The 18,304-nt window shown below is 35.1% G+C and overlaps 1 pseudogene; it reads left to right on the forward strand.

Annotated features, from left to right (window-relative positions):
- Positions 1 to 12,237, forward strand: part of LOC125138193 (60S ribosomal protein L7a-like) — a 90,755-nt pseudogene extending 78,518 nt beyond the window's left edge.
- Positions 12,238 to 18,304: the final 6,067 nt, after the last annotated feature.

Here is an 18,304-nt window from a genome sequence, read left to right on the forward strand (position 1 = left end):
TGTCACACCTGCCCTGAAGAATTTATTGATTTTCACTGGGCCCTGTATGGACAACCAAAATGTTGATCTGAAACAAATAGACTGTTAGATATTTCTCCAGCAAAGATGAGTTTATTCAGGATCAGCAGAGAAATGCAATTTTGCTCTGCAGCCACAGAGAGCCATGGGCAAGTCATGACATGCATGACATGACCTGCATGGCAATGGAAGGAGAACTCTTTTATAGAGAAGAAAAGGAGGTTGGAAGAGCACTAGTAAATTGTTCATGGCTTTTGATTGGCTGAGTCCTTGCTAAGAAAGAGGAGTCGTTCTTTTTCTTCTTGAGCTCTGCTATTGTCACAAGGTGTGAGAGCTCCCCATTTTGGTGTCCTGACTGATTTTATTTAAGTTTCTGTTAATCTTTGTTTGTTTGTTTGTTTTCCTCAGTGCTGTACATTTGGAAGGCATGACATCTGTATTTTGAGGTTGAAAATGTAGTAATTGGATAACTAACATATGTATTACATGTTATATCCATTGTATGTACATATCATATATATTTGTCCTCTCTGGAAAGATCAAATAAGAATACTTCTAAGATATGTAAATCATCTAATAATATGTGAAAATGAAACCCACCACTATATATATATATTATATGTATGGAATAACTGCTCAAAACTCAACAATTCAAATTATTAGGCATCTTATTTCAGAGGGAAAATATTTGCAACTGATTTTGTTTTGTTTGCTCTATCACTGTCATAGTTAGTCTTCTTATTTTCCCTTCAAGTTACTTTTCATGTCTCTTAACTACCGTATTTGGTTTTATCATGTGGTCATATTCACAGTTTGCTTGTTTTTTTATAAAATTGATAAACTGAGTTCATCATAGGAATAATGAATATTCCATATGACATTCATTACTTTGATTTTCAGTAAATAGAGTAAATTGCATCCACAGTTTGTTACTTGTTTCACTTTGAAATGAAACAGATAGTTTTTCCAACAACTCTTCTTTTTATTGACAGTAACTGGTCTCTTCCATGAATATCAAATGATGGTTCTGGTTTATATCCATAATTGTAAATATTTTTCAAATGCAGACATTAGGTTATTAAATTGATCATCTTTTTTTTTTAAAATGGAAATTAGCATTGAGCAATTTAACATAGAAAGTACATGTTGTCCCTGTGGGAGGCAGAATAATGCACTTCCTCACTCCAGGGTTTCCACATCCTAATTCTAGGAACTCGTGAATATATTCTGTCACATGGCAGAAGGTAATTAAAGTTGCACATGGAAATAAATTTGCAAAGCCACTGGCCTTAACATAAGGAGGTTATTCTAGATTATCAGGATGGGCCCAATGTTACCAATAAAAAAATGGAATGAAATGCAGGAAGGGAAATTAGAATGATGCAGCATGAGAAGGATTCAGTCTGGCCTTTGAAATTTAGAGAAAGGAGGTCTTGACCCAAGACTTGAAGGAAATCTCTAGAGGCTGAAAGAGAAAAGGAAACAAATTATCCCCTAGATCTTCTAGAAAAGAACTCAGTCCTGTCAAACCCTTGCCTTGGGAAACCTGTGTCAGACTTCTGATCTACAGAGCTGTAAGGTACTAAATGTGCCTTAAGTCACTCTTTGTGGTATTTGTTTCAGTAGCAAGAGAACACCAATAAGGTGCCCATCTTCTGAAGGGTACCCTCCTCAGAGTTTCACAGTCCAAGCAGATTGGGTGGAAATCTAGCACCTATGGCCATAGACAACACTTAATTTTCAGACAGTGTATTTGACAGAGGAGGAATATTTCATGAGCCTCCATTAAAGAAATGTTATGAGTGTGACAACTAGTCTATTTACAGGCCTGCATATAGATAGCAATTGATGCCAATTTTATAAAACCCCAAGCAACTTTTTTTACATAAAAAAATGTTAAACATAACAGATGAAACTACATCTATATACTATGATAGTTTTTTCAGTAATTTTAAATTTTAAATTGTGATAAATATCATACAGTTTTTTATTTTCTGCTTGATGGCTTATAGATAAGGTTCCTAGATCCATTGTACATAATACTTATTTGGGAGAAATATATATGCATAGATATAAAGATAGATGCATACATACATACAAACATACATACATACACAGGTAGCTATATGCATAGATACACAGAGAAATATTTACATAAATAATATATATTGTGTGTGTGTGTGTGTGTATATATATAATTTATCCTCTTCTGAAAAAAGAGGCAACTCTTGCGTTTAGTTTTAGAAATATATGGCCATATCACTTATGAATTTGCCCTGCTGAGTTGGAATGTGCTTTTTCCTTCCATCCTTTCACAAGAACATTCTTGCTTTGCTTGCCAGCATTTGAAGAGGAATGAAAGAATTAGTTCATAAGGTATGAAGGAGTGGGAAATTCCTTCCTAAAGTTGTCATGTTATCTTTCTGGACACCTGGCCTGTGTTCTCACACAAGAGAGACTGGTTTAGTTTATTATTTAAAGCCGAATACATCAGTTCTTTAAGTGAAGGCTAAGAATCTAAAGGAAGTACTTCACTATAGACAAGAAATTACTGTGACCTTGACTACGTGTTTCATTAACAGTGAACTATTATCATTTCGAATGTCTTTTTATGCTAAAACAGCAGGTCGTGTTGAACATAAAACCATGGAGAGAAATTGTGACATATTTAAGGACTGTTGCTTTTCATTATTATAACTACTGAGAGGTATTTGGTTTATTTCCCAAATGGCAGTGTGGTACATATTAGAAAGAGCAACCTAAAATGTGGCAAATTATTTTTGAAAAATATTTACTTTTAAACTTTTTAAAAAATAATTTTTCATCTGCTAGATAAAGCACTGGTTTATGAGTGATTGTTTTAATTTTCTCCTTTGTCTCTCTCCCCTCCCTTAAAGAAGCATAGTTAACCAACTGTGTAATGGATTATATTGTTTCCTGCTGCATTAAAATGTGGCATATAACATGGAATTGACAAATTTAAAAATCTTACAAAATGGGGGTGATACAAGCAAGAGTCCACACATGTAACTCTGACTCTGTGAAGGCACTGAAGAAAGAAAAGATAAGACAGTATTTCTTGGAACATGAACATAGGAAATCCTAAGGAAAAGATTAGCACCATGCAATAAGAAGCACTTAAAATGTAGAATCACATTTCATCTTCTACATCTTATCCTTTTCACTTCTACTGCTTTAGCCTTACTTCTCTGTATAATAGTCTTTTCTGTTTCCTTATCTTCATGGTTGATGAAAGCTAGCAACCGCATAACTCTCATGACCTATGGCTTTTCATTCCATATGCAATCAATATGAATATTGTCCTAATTATACATTATTATGCTGAGAAATTAGATCAAACATAGCTTAGGTATCTATCTCTGTCAATACATTTCTACTGTTAATGACTTCACTTTGAAATAGCTCGAATTAAGAAGTGGAGGAGAAGCAATTGACTAGAAAACACCATGATTTTTAACTTGAACCTTCAATGTAAACTAATGTATTTTAATATAGAAATGTATAAATTGTATATACTTTGTCTTTAGGGCCACATCTGCTATATGGAAGTTCCCAGGCTAGGTAGGGGTCAAATTGGAGCTATAGCTGCTGGCCTATGCCATAGCTCATGCCAGATCTGAACCGTGTCTGTGACCTATACCACCACTCATGGCAACGCGAGATCCTTAACCCACTGAGCAAAGCCAGGGATCGAACTTGCTTCCTCATGGATACTAGTCAGATTCATTTCCACCGAGCTACAATTGGCACTTCTAAATTATATATTACTAATTCAAACACATATGATACCATCAATGAGAGGCTGATGATCTATTTCTATGCAAATTATATGAGTTGACAAAAGAACATCAGAATTAAAATATGAAGCTCTTCTTTGACTCCCAAGTCCCCTCCAACAGACATACTCAAATGCTGTTTACAGAGAAACTCAATGTGTGAATATTTATATGATTATATTAAAATTATATATATATATAATTTACTTGATTGGTATACAATTTTGTAATGCATTTTGGAAAAAATAATCGCTAAGTATGAACAAGGCAATTCATTAAAATACTATGATTCTTTGTTTTCTGTTTTCTAGTTATATGAAAATTCATGATTTCTTAAAATAAACTCTAGGAGTTCCCTGGTAGCCTAGCAGTTAGTGATTCAACATTGTCACTGCTGTGACTTGGGTTTGATCATTGGCCCAGGAACTTCTGCATTCTGTGGGCATAGCCAACAAATAAATAAATTCTATTATATATATATATATAAATTAAAAAAAGAAACAGGTGTAATTTGAACAGATAGGTATGGTACCTCCTTCTAGCATATTTCCTGATATGATTCTATTGGGAGCTTATTATAAAAGAGCTAAATTCTGCATAAAACAAAAATCTTATGGATTTTAGGAGCTTGCAGAACACTGTAGAAGACCAAATAGTACTTAGCTTATGGGGATTTAGGGTTCTTTGTGGATGGAGGGATGAAGTATCAATACCAGGAGGAGATAAGACCATGGATATGGAACTGTTCCATGTCAATAGCACACCCTTTGTCCCAGCAGAAGAAAATGAAAGTTCTCTCTGAGAGAAAGCATTAATCTAGGCCCCAGGTTTCCATAATATCACATATACACACAGTCACCATGAATGAGAACCTGTGAGGGAAGAGAAGCCACGATAGATTTAGACTCTCATAGACTTTCAATGTTTTTTTTAAATGAATTTTTATTTTTTAAATTTTTTATTTTATTTTATTATTATTATTATTATTATTTTAATTTTCCCACTGTACAGCAAGGGGATCAAGTTATCCTTACATGGATACATTACAATTACTTTTTTTCCCCCACCCTTTCTTCTGTTGCAACATGAGTATCTAGACAAAGTTCTCAATGCTACTCAGCAGGATCTCCTTGTATATCTATTCTAAGTTGTGTCTGATAAGCCCAAGCTCCCGATCCCTCCCACCCCCTCCCCCTCCCATCAGGCAGCCACAAGTCTCTTCTCCAAGTCCATGATTTTCTTTTCTGAGGAGATGTTCATTTGTGCTGGATGTTAGATTCCAGTTATAAGTGATATCATATGGTATTTGTCTTTGTCTTTCTGGCTTATTTCACTCAGTATGAGATTCTCTAGCTCCATCCATGTTGCTGCAAATGGCATTATGTCATTCCTTTTTATGGCTGAGTAGTATTCCATTGTGTATATATACCACTTCTTCCAAATCCAATCATCTGTGGATGGACATTTGGGTTGTTTCCATGTCCTGGCTATTGTGAATAGTGCTGCAGTGAACATGCGGGTGCATGTGTCTCTTTTAAGTAGAGTTTTGTCCGGATAGATGCCCAAGAGTGGGATTGCGGGGTCATATGGAAGTTCTATGTATAGATTTCTAAGATATCTCCAAACTGTAAAAAAAATGTGTCTTTGTAGGGCCACATCCATGGCATATGGAGGTTCCCAGGCTAGGCCTCAGAGCTGTAGCTGCAGGCCTGCACCACAGCTCCCAGTAATTCCTAATCATTAACCCACTGAGCAAGGCCAGGGATCGACTAGTCAGATTCATTTCCCCTGAGCCACGACAGGAACTCCTGAAGTTCCATGTTGACATTTCGAGCAATAAGCATAAATTGATTAAACTATATGAGCAGAAAAATGTAGAAAAATGAAAGTGAGCCAACAACAAGTAAATAAGTGGGGGAAAAAACCCACAAACACTAAATATATTATAATACTATTTTAAACAATGAAAAATAAGTAAAATGAAACAACATCATCTAAATGTAAACATCTGTCGCACAACAGCATCAGCGGCATCTCTGCGGCACCAGAGTGCAGGTTTGATACCAACGCGGCACAGTGGGTTAAAAGATCGGCATTGCTTCATCTGTGGTATAGATTGCAACTGTGTGTGGCTCAGCTTGATCCCTGGCCTGGGAACTCCAGAAGCTGATGGGAGGCCAAAAAAGAAAAAAATAATAATAATCTCATAAAATATCAGTAAAAATGCCAAGGACAATATGTTTAAAGTTCAGGATGTTATTATCTCCAAACTGGGAAGGGGGCCGTCAGGGATTCAGGGTCCTGAATGGGGAAGGTGTTAGATGGAGAGAGTTACAGAGTCCCTTATAGTTATGGTTAGTGATTTTTTTTTTTTTGTCCTCTTACAGCTTCACCTGTGACGTACAGAGGTTCCCAGGCTAGGGGTCCAGTTGGAGCTGCATCTATGACCTACACAATAGCTCATGGCAACGCCAGATCCTTAACCTGATGAGCAAGGCCAGGGATCAAACCTGCGTCCTCATAGATGCTAGTGAGATTCATTTGCACTGAGCCACGATGGAAACTCTGAGGTTGCAGCTCTTAAATTGTCAGTAGGTTCTCAGGTACTCATTTATGCTTCATAACTTATATGTGCATGCCACAGACAGTTTGTGTATATAACAAATATTGAAAAATAATAAATAAAACTTTTTAAAAGGAATATATTGATTGTACAGGCTAATATAAAATCATATACTGTTTTATAAGCTAATTTTATACTTTAAACTTTGCACTTTAGAGTACATAGGAATACAGGGTCTAAATCAGTATCTCCCAAGGAGTCATATATTCCCAAAGGTCTTGAAAAATTTTCCTTTTCACTCTCCTCCTTCTTGGTGGTCACTGCGAGAAATTTGTAAGTGTTTTCATTTATTTCAATTTTAGCTTAAACATCAGAGTATATTCTGCATTATTCCAGTGGTTACCTTAGAGCTACAACTACAGTTAATTACGACACAATGAATTCAGTAAGTGGATTTACCTTATGATCTGTTCAGTCAACTCTTTAATAGTTTCAGGTTAATGAGAAAAGAATGGAGGTCATGGAAAAAATAAACAAAATATTCTTGCTAAGCCAAGGCCATGGGACCTCATGGCACACTCAAATTTTAGTGTCATTTGAATAATCAAACTAAAAGTGACTCCCAAATGGAATTGTCACATAGCTGAAACCAGAGAAAGTATATGGAACTCAAAAAATCCCATACTAGTGTTGCAACACTGTAGTTTCAGCAAAACAGTATCTGCCACATTACATTAATTTATTTTCTAATTCCTCTATTTTAATGTGATTTAAATTTAATTAATAATTCTTTGGTTTTATACTTGTATCAATGATATGGTTGCTTCTTACTAGTTTCATATTTAATTAACTTTATGATTACTTAATTTGTTATCACAGAAAGAAACTGTTTTTAAAATTAAAGATATGCTAGGTGAACATGGTTGAGATTACCAGATTAAGTCTGGAAAAGCTCAGGTAATTTTCAAGAGTGACGTATTTCTGTTGTCTTGAATTCTTATTTGAAAATATGAAGGATTCATAATTAATACAGTAATATGTATATATCAAATACCAATTATAACATACAAAAAGGAAATTAAGCCGATAATATGGGGTAGTAGGCAAGAAGGTTTATGCTGCTGTGTTGAATATTATATAATGTCACTTAAAATATATCTGAGAAGATTTAAAATAGATTCCTGAAGGATTTGTTTACTTATTTGTTCATTCATTTATTCATCAATTCATAAAAATAAACATGAATATATTGTATGTAACAAGCTAAATGCAGTGAGCTGGAATGCTGTGTAAGAATATCAAATAGTAGTCGTATTTTACTGAACTAGTTATAATAACTTCCTAATGAGAAGTTCATATAATATTTTCAAACTTGCTCAACAGAAGATGTAATCTGGGATACTAAATGTCAGAAGCTGATTGTCTCTTCTGGTCTATGGCCTGATTCTTTCACACTTCCTTTAATCTCCTGGTGTTTTCTTTCTCAAATATTTCTTATAAGTGCATCTGGATATAATTAAGTAACCAAGATGCCTTCTGAAGCCAATGTCACTTCACTATTATATAATAAGGGTTTTTAAAGTATAACAGCTTAAGTTTGACTCTAACGTGCAGTAGATATGACATTCCAAAGATGAATAACCATTTGAAGAATCTACAAAGAAAATTTAAAATAATTAAAATAAGTTGATCTTATTAGCATTTTGAATCCTCTCACCTCAAGTATACTAAGCCTTGAGAAAAAAAAAAAGGAGAGAAGATGTTGGGAGGAAAATATTTTTGAATAAAAATGTGATGTGATGTTTTTTGCCTCCCTTCATCCAAGTAGGATATGATTCTCATCTCTCCCCTTCTCATTCCGTCTACTTAAACATTCATGTCAGTGCAGATTCTCACAGGGATCTTTGGAGAGCTTAATATGGTATGCCTTCATTTGAGAGGCAGGATGGACTACGATCTGACTCTCACCTTGGAGCTCTTGTAAAAGAAAAAGGACTTAGTGATTCTATTTTGGGGTCGACCTACATACACTCCCTGGATAAGTCCGAACAATGGATGGATGCCTGTAGTGCTCTCTCCTAGCTGAGGTGACTGTGCAGAGAGCAAGCTGTCCTGATTTCTATCCAAGAGCGCCACCTGGAGTCATGGAGGGAACAAAGCAGCAAGAGTTCAGAGGTGCATGTTCAGAGCTCATGGTTCAGACGGAAAGAGTGGGGAAGGACCTACCTGAAATAGAAGTCAGGAGAAAGGCATGGGGGAGGTGGCCTGCAGGGAATCTCAGAAGAACTCAGAACAGAAACTCTTGTAAAATAGGTCAGGCCCGTAGAGCTGAATGGTGGTTAAGATAAGAAGTGCCCTTACCTTTAAAACAACATCTAAAAAAAGAGGACGGGGAAAGAGTTATTTATGGGAGAAGTTTAGATAAATAAATAGAAAAGCCAAATATACCCATTTTTAATATCGAAGATGTCCAGCCCGAAGCAGGCTGATATTTCTATAAAGTTGTAAAAGTGTGTTGTTAAATCAAAATTACCAGTGATGATGAATATCTTGGACTAAACATTCTAATTACTGAGTTGCACCTGTGAATAACAATTTAAAGTATCCCTAGAACAAATTTTATCTAAGAGTGCACACGCAGGAAAGCTCTGACAGATACCATGCTAAGTATATTTTAAAGAGGAAATGGGTGATAAAATACATTCGCTGTTCAGATACATTAAAAGGAGTTGTTCAACCTCCAGGTTACATAAGAAAATGTAAACCTTTTCTTGAAAAGCTAATGGAGATCTCTACACTGTCAAAATAAGGGGCTGTGTTCTTTGACAAGGTTGTTCTTGATTTTCTTTCTATTCCTTCCATTTCTTTTTGGATTTTTTTTATCCAAATCCTGTTGTCTTGATCAAAGCTGAGAGTGAGTACAAACGTCTCTATCACAAATATTTTTTCTATGAATAAATGTGAAATTTTATCAAACTTATTACAACTTAGCTTTTAAACTTAAAAAAAATAAACATTGCAATATAGGTGACTTACAATGTTATGTGAGTTTTAGGTGTACAGAGCACAGTGAACAGACTCACATATACATATATGTCCATTCTTTTTCAGATTCTTTCTCCATACATGGCCATCACAGATTATTGAATAGATTTCTCAGAGCCTATGTAATAGGTCCATATTACCAATCAGTTTTGCATATAGTAGTGTGTATATGCCAAATCCGATCTCCCAATCCATCCCTCCTCCTAATGTTTCCTCTTTGGTAACCATAGGTTTGGTTTCAAAATCTTTGAGTCTCTTTTGTTACAACAGAAAACAGCAGTTTTCTCACTGTGACCTGCCAGATTCCTGTTATAGAGACTATAATGCAATTTTGAAATATTATATTGATGCTCATTTTCAGCCAAGTTAAGGGGAGAAACATTTTTTTTCCTTCTTCCTTAATGGGGAGTGTCTAAGTTTAAGTCTTATCTTGTCTTTCACTTGTAGATTTGGAGATATAGTCAATGGTGAGATGATGCAATTTCTTTTAAGCAATTTGACAAGTTGAAGCTGTATATACACTGCTTGCAGAAGAAGCCTTCTGAATAAGTTTCCAAACAGATTTAAGGCTGTTGCTTTCAGTTGAATTTTGTTTCAAATTTGTTTTATATTTGCTCCACTTGCTGCTTTATAAATTCATCTGAGTACTTAGCTGTAGGTGTGTAAATTTGGGAATGATGCCATTTAATTGTTTTTCAAGAAAACAAAATCATCTGGATTTTCATCTGCGTTTCTGATTTCATTGCACATCCACTAATTTTAGCATCTTCCCTGCAAGAGATATAGAAAAGTTCTTTACAATAGGTCTTGTGGAAGAAATGAAAATATTTTGAAGATATATCAATATTATATGTGTCACCAGCAGCTATCAGGAACTGAATGACTTCTTTTATAAATGGGTACCAGTTGTTAAATGAGCTCTGCCGTGTTAGTGTTGCTATTTGCAAAGTAACATATTTAAGATTTCTATTGCTCAAGCAGCTTTTTCACACTTTAATAGCAGCTATTACATCTTGTTTGAACATTTTACATAAATATGACAAGATACTTACAATTTTTTTCCCATGCTATGAGTTTTACTTACGGCTAAAAAAATGATAGATTGCAAAATAGATTAAAACCAGTATTTGTATTTCCTATTTTGCTGTGATATAATTATTTTATGAACACATACCTGCAGCATGTACCAAAAACTGCATATCATATGCTTTTGATTCTTGGATTTATGTATATCATGTTTATCTCATTGTCATAATCATAAACTAATCTTGCATTCTGTAAATATTTTTCAATCATATTGCCATGTTGTTAAGTGACATTCTAAAATCTCTCATCAAGCAAATAAATAGAAACTCATTTAAATTAATCATAAATCCTTGAGTCTGCCAGGTTATAAAGTCTCATTCTACATTTTATAATGTTTGATATGTACTAAATGTAAATAACACAACTTGTCATATAACTATCGGTGTGCAAGAATTTGTGTACTACTCTAGTGTTTTGAAGAAAATATTGTGAAGTACAAGGGAATGAGAAACAATGCATTGGTGATAGAAAATGTTTGAGGAGGAGAGATTTCAGTTTGGTCAAAAAAGAATGAGCAAGGGTTTTCCAGACTAGAAGCTGTAGAGCATTTAAGTGATTTGCCCTCTGCCCTCCCTCTTTTTTCCCTCCTTTTACCCCCTTGTTTTGTTTTTTAAACTGTATCATTGCTTTGTGTTTTCCAAAGTTCTGAGATTTCCATGAATAACTAGAGATTATTCCTTCATGATATAGGCCTGTGTTATGAATATCAGGCACAGTGCCTCAAAAAGAACATGGAGTAAGTATTTGTATTCCTTTTCGTGGACCATGGGTTAAAAAAAAAATCTGTTTTTAAAAATTTACTGTACACGATTTTTTATATTTCACGGTTAAAACGTTAGTCTCTGGTGACTGTCAAGATGTGTCCACAAATATAATCCTGATCTCATTATATTTAACTCACATAATTATATGTTATTTTCCTTTTGTTAACAGTGGAAAATAATGGCATTTACTTGATAGCATTATTGTGAAGGTAGCCCTGGCCCCTGCTTTCATGGAAGAAACAGCAGGCCAAGAAGGTGGTAAATCCCCTGTTTGAGCATTTTGTCATTGGATAGGATGCTCAGCCTAAAACGCACCTCACCTGCTTTGTCTAATTGCCCAGCTGCATTGAGCTGCTGTGGAAAAGGTCTGTCTTCTATAAGCAGTCGAAAGTGCATCTTGTAGTTAACCAGTTCACCCAGTTAACCAGGCCTGGGACCACCAAAGAGCGACACAACTGCTTACACTGGCTCACAAGTACAGATCACAGACAAAGGAATAGATTGTTGACTCCGCCTGAGAAAAAAAGCTGCCGGCAAAGGGAATGTCCCAAATAAGAGGCCACCTATCCTTCAATCTGGGGTTAATGTTGTCCCCACCTTGGTGAAGAACAAAGATGGCTCACCTGGTAGTAACTGCACATCATGTGGATCCCATTGGGCTGGTTATCTTTCTCCCTGTCCTGTGTCTTAAAGTGAGGGTTTCCTACTGTAATTTTGAAGGAAAGGCCAGGCTGGGCCATCTAGTCCACAGCAAGAACTGCACCACTGTCACCTTCATGCAAGTTTATTCAGAATACCAAGGGGCTCTGGTTAAGCTGGTGGAAGCTATCAGGACCAATTATAAGGACAGATATGATGAGGTCCCCATCACTGGGAGAGGTATGTTCTGGGTCCAAAATTGGTGGCTCACATTACCAAGCTGGAAAAAGCAAAGGGCAAAGAACTGGCCACCAAACTGGGCTAAGTATATACTATGAGTTTCCTGTATGTAAAATACAAATTCTCCTTCAGCCAGTGTTAACTGAGAAAAAAGCAAAATGAAAAATAACTTAGAATAGAGTATTTCTGTTAACATGTATGGCTTACACATATTAAAATAATCCATTGATTTCTAAGTTTTGAGTATATGCTATCTTTGATATTCACTTCCGTAGTTCTTCACCTTGGATCAAGAATTCTATCCTTCTCCCTCTTATTTTTCTCACATACTCTTTACAAAAGCTAATACAGTGCTTTTCAATATCATTTCAAGAAAGTACTTATTTCTCAACAGTCATTCAGTACAAAGAGATGAAGTAGACTCTTGCTTCTAAATTCTGTAACTTGTATGCATTTTAAAAATACTAGACGGTAATATATTTCCTTTCAATAAAACCAATGTCACCTTGTTTTTCTATAGAACCATTAAAAGGTCTCTATCAGCATCTTTACTTAAGGTACTTCCCTGCTCTTGTAATTTGTGCTTAAATACTTTGCTGATTTTGCATTCACTCAGATGATATTTTGAGTCCCATTTATAGGAGATATTTGGCTGTCCTTTACACTAGGTGTAAATCTATTTTGCCCTGAACAGTAAAACATTTTGGAAATGTTAATCCCAAACCCTTTGTCACTGTTCTCTTTCATATTTCCATTGCATTGTGCCTCTAGAAAAGGGAAGAGTTAAAAAATAAATTAAATCTACAGCTTTTTAAGATAGTTGAGAAGAAATAGACAAAGCTCATACCATTATATGTTGTGCTCTAGAGTGGAAAGTGCTATGGGTGGGATATAGGAAGCAGAGAGGACATGAGGTTGTGACAGAGAGTTTCTATATTTCATTAGAATTGAAAGAGTGGTCCTTTCAGATGAGATGACTTTTAAACAAAAGCGGGTAGTTATGTAAATGTTTGAGGGCCCAGCATCCAGGTAGAGGGAACAGCAGCTGCAAAGCCTTGAGGTAGGAGCAGGTTTAAGAGAGTGTTCAAACAATATAAGGAGAATAATACGGCTGGAGCTGAGTAATGAATAAGAATGGTAGGAGTTTAAATATTAGTGTCGGTCAGGTGTAGAAGGTGTAGGACAAGCTTCCAGATTGTATTGAATTGAGCACCTTCACTTTTAACAAATCTGTATGTGAATACATATATAAATGTATTATAGGAGATCAAAATATGACACCCCAAAATTTGCCTCCTAAATTTGAACTGAAGGCATTTGGAGTTCAACACATGGGAAAGAAGCATTCCCAGAGCTTTCTTTATCTGACAAAACTTTTGAGATATGCCTGAAATCCCCTCTACTGGGAAGTTGTAAAGCCAGGATGCGAGGGAAAGTTGCCATCAAACACGCCAGTACAAACATTGCTCCATTAGTTTCCCCCATATATTTGCCTTAAAATATGCCACTTTGGAAGCCTAAAACATTTTCCTTTGTCTTGTCACTTCTCTACACACTTATTGTTCTTTGCTAACATTCTAGATAAGCTAAATGTCTAACCATTCCTTTGAGTTATCATCACCCACTTTTGCCTGCATGTGTGCACACTGCATATGATAATAAACTCCACTTGTTTATTTCTCGTTAACCTTTCTTTCATCAGTCTAATTCACAGGGCCCTAACCAAGAAACTTGGAGGGCAGAGGAAATTTTCTTATTCTTCATCTTCTCTACATTTTAAATTTTGCCATCTTTAAATGAAAGCCATACATTTTTTAACCCATGTGTGCACAATATTGTTAAAGGCGATATAATGTCTTAACAGTCCTCTGAAGGAAAGGTAAAAATAAAATAACTTACAAAAGTATGCATTTCAATACAAAGGCACAACTACACTTTATTACACAACAAAGCTGCTAGATGCTTGCCCTCAAATGTAGAATTACTGTGATGCTTGTAGCTGTACCTGGAGTCTGAATTGACAACTCGACAGCCACTTGGTTATATATGGTTGCTCAAAAAGTGAACAATACTACTGTAAGAAAGTAGGCAGAAGCTTCTCAACACTCATAAGCAAAATTTTGATGAAAACGCAGTCCTAACTTCACCTGATTTGCATAATTTTTGTCTTTTGAAATGGGAAAGTAATTTACATTTAAAGTGATGTTTCAGTCTAAGCCAGACAATAAAGAATACTGAAACATGCACAGCAGTTCTTTTTTGTGTGTGGTATTATCTTTTAATTTAAGAATGTCCTATTCTCTGGCCTTACAAAATGCAGTTGTGTCACAGTCAGAGGGATAAACAAAGCAACTTGCATAATTTCTAAAATTCTCCCGTACATCTTGATAAAGGTCTTAGTTTTATTCTATTCTAAGTGTAATGGGAAACTATTGTAGTCTTTCGAAGAAAAGTGACATGATTAGATTTATATTTTAAAGGAATCATCCTGTTTATTATATGTAGGTCATGAAAATTCAAAATCACAATCTAATGGAATAACTTTATTTATATACTTTTTGTTAGTTTTTTTGTTTTTATTTTACCCTCAATGTTTCAGAATAAGATATTTTAGGGAAAATATTGACTTATTTAAATTCAAAACACTTATCAACTGTTCTGTTTGTAATGACCTAATTATCAAGTTTAACTATTATTATAGGAACTTCAGTTTTGCAAAGTTCAAGGTTGTAGACAGTTGAGAAAATAGTCCCAAATTGCAGATTTGGGGTTGATATTCTTGGGTTCTAATAGTGTCTGTATTATTAATTACTGTAAGAAAGTAGGCAGAAGCTTCTCAACACTCATAAATAATCTAAAATTGTGTTCTACCTCTGAATGACCTCGCATTATAATTAACACTATATTTGGGCGAGGGGGGGGCAATACAATCTCCTTTCTTATTGCGAGAAAATACATAATGCAGCAATGAACCAGAATAATGAGGATCATCTTGTCTTTAAAATGAGGTTCAGTTTATCCTCTCCCTGACTGCTTATTTCTCCTGATATAAGCTTTTCCACCCCATAATTCATCCTGAGAATAAACTGACCAGGAAAGCCAGGAAGACTACTCCAATCAAAGAGATATGTAGTCCCAATGGAGACAGTACTTCTCTCTGAACCTTATATCATACTCAGTTGATCCAGAAATTGGTTGTTTAAGGGAGATGTTTTTTCCTAGGTCCAATTCATCAAATATATTAGAAAATTTTTCACACCAAAAACCTGTGCTTAGCAATAAATCACTCAATAGTATCTATAAGAAGGGAAAGGAAAAGCTGCATTAATTGTTTCAGCAGTTAACTCAGGCAAGAAGGACACATACTGATTTAGGATTTTTATCAGTCAAATGTTACTTATGAATAATCTGCTAAATTCACCGTCGAATTTATAATTACTGCTATATATGGAAGTTTTTGATTTGATGTTAATGCCTAAATGTCAACGTATAGTATGACGATTAGTAACAATGTGGCTCTAGGATCAAACAATTGCATCTTTGGGGGTTGGCTATCTAGGTTTAAATGTTAGCTCTACCACCAAATAGATGTGTTACCTCAAGTAAGTTATTTTTCTTTTGTTTAATCTCAATTTTCATAAATGTTTACTATGAGAACAAGATAACCCATACTCTTAAAATACCTAAAATATGTTTGGTGAACAGGAACTCATAGAAGAAGGTTTGGCATTATTGCTATAATTTAGAAGATTAGGTATATTAGATATTTATTTTATGCTTTAAGAAGGGGAACAAAGTTTTGACACAGAATGGGTAAGGATATGTATGTATTTATTGCATAATACTGAAAAGATATTTTTCCTATTGTATAATGAACTGTGATACTTAAGTTTCTCTCTTTTGAGGTGGAAATTTTCACAACTGAACTTTAATTTCTTTCTGCATAATAAACAGCTTTTATTTTCACAACAGGGATTCATTGACAGCACATAGATTCTTAAGTAAACTTTCATACATGGCCCCAGTTCATTTCCTTTTAAGAATGTCCTAATCTTTAAAGACAAAAAAACAATGTCCACCACTGTTAACATTAATTTTACAAAATCCTAGCATGAGGAGATAAGAAAAAAATTACAATTACAAGCAGAGCAAGTTAAGAAAGTGTGGGGATTATTTAGAAAACAGAAAACCTCTGCTTTCACTCAAGCCATTTAAACAAATTTGCCCAAATTAGGATATGTAATAATCTAAATAATTGCTTCCATGTTAAACTTCAATTTTAATAGACGTCTCTGGTAGAACACATTAAAGTTGCCAGAGATAGTAGAATAAAGTAAGAAATTACAAGCATTTCTTGATAGATAATATAAAATCTTATTCTAAATCCAGACATTAACAAATAAGTATTAATTTTTTTTATTAAAAGTGAAAGATATAGAAAAAAGCTAAAATTATTCAGGGTACTTCATTAAAGTTTAGAAACTGTAAAGAAAACCCCCCCAAAGAGAAGAACATTGCAAAACATTGATCATATCTTCAAAAATTTTAGTAATACTGTTTTTATGGTCCTTGAGAAACAAAGGGAAACAAGAGAAGGCTCCTGGCTTTAAGTTGTTTCCAATGTGTTGGGAAGCAAATGAAGAGTTACAAAAACACTGATGAGAATTAAACTGCAGGTGCTAAAAGAATGACATTAATTAGGAAAGCGTTTGATAGGAAGTAGGAATTCATGAAGGGATGAAGTAAGGGAAAGAAACATTTAAATTGAATTTTGAAGATGCACAGTAGCTCCTTAGACTCCTCCAGGAGACGTGTTATAAGCAGAGAAAACAGGAAAAAAAAATTGGAAGTCTGCCGTGATATTTGAGAAACTGTAATAGTCTGAAATGAATGGAAGTTACAGTTACTGGAGTAGAATGGCCAGAGGATGATGGAAAAGGAAACATGAATATACCTGGCCTTCACATTTCTTATCAAGAGACATTAGCATTCTGGTGCCGTAATACTTAAAACTGTTTCACAGGGCAATGTTTTGCCACTTCCTGCTGAAAAGGTTTCCCTGGAAACATTTTACTAACTGCCCCTCCTCCAGTGTTCCTCAACTGAAACTCCATGAATAGAAGACAGTTTACTGCATTTTTAAAAGATGAGTCAGCATACAGTTCCTTGGTAGGCATATTTACTGCCTTCAGTCACTTGAAAGTATAAAGAGCTGATAGATACTTCTTTACTGAAGTCCATTTTGATAGGCAAAGACATATACAAGATGCTGGAGCTGAGGACATTTCTAGCAAGTGAATGAAATACATACTGTGAGGAGAAGAAATCTTGCTTCTTCCCTTTGGGCTCTGGGGCTTTTCCTGTTCCATAGTGAAGGTGAGGAGAGAATCTGCCTTTTTATTTCTTTGAGTTCATTCACACAACACAGTTTATCTGGAAAATTTAAGCTAAGCCTTATTTGTAAAGTTAAATCTCTCCAAAGTCCTGGTAGAATACATACCAGGAGTTCCCTTCATGGCTCAGCAGGTTAAGAACATGAAACCATGTCTGTGAGAATGTGGGTTCGATCCCTGGCCTTACTCAGTGGGTTAAGGATCCAGTGTTGCTGCGAGCTGTGGTGTAGGTCACAGATGTGTTGCTGTGGCTGTGGCACAGCCCTCAGCTGCAGCTCTGATTTGACCCCTAGCCTAGGAACTTCTGTATGCCACAGGTATGACCCTAAAAAAAAGAAAAAATAAAAACAAACAGGAAAATAAACAGTGTCAAAATAATGGTATTGTCTTTGTAGGCTCACATATGCCTGTGAATGCAGGAAAAATTAAAACCTGCTGTTACATTGTTAGAATTATAAAAACACTAACTATTCATCAAACTTCATTTTTTGTGGGGGAGGATGTGAGATCTAGGGTATTATTTTTTATGGTTGTTAACTCCCCTGTTTTATGTTATTTGTCCATCAAGTGTTTAAGAAATTATTGTGCTTTCTATCCATTTGCATAGTACATATTGCCCTATATCCACGCTGCACATTGCTGCTGGTTTTTTTTTTTTTTTTTTCTCTGAATAATGTTCTCATCCATTAGTGGGGATAGAGTTGTCAGCAGCGACAGTAGCAGCAGGAATCATCATGATGTTCTGGAAACCTTTGTAAA

Source organism: Phacochoerus africanus, chromosome 1 (genome assembly GCF_016906955.1).
Source record: "Phacochoerus africanus isolate WHEZ1 chromosome 1, ROS_Pafr_v1, whole genome shotgun sequence".
Classification (NCBI taxonomy): domain Eukaryota; kingdom Metazoa; phylum Chordata; class Mammalia; order Artiodactyla; family Suidae; genus Phacochoerus; species Phacochoerus africanus.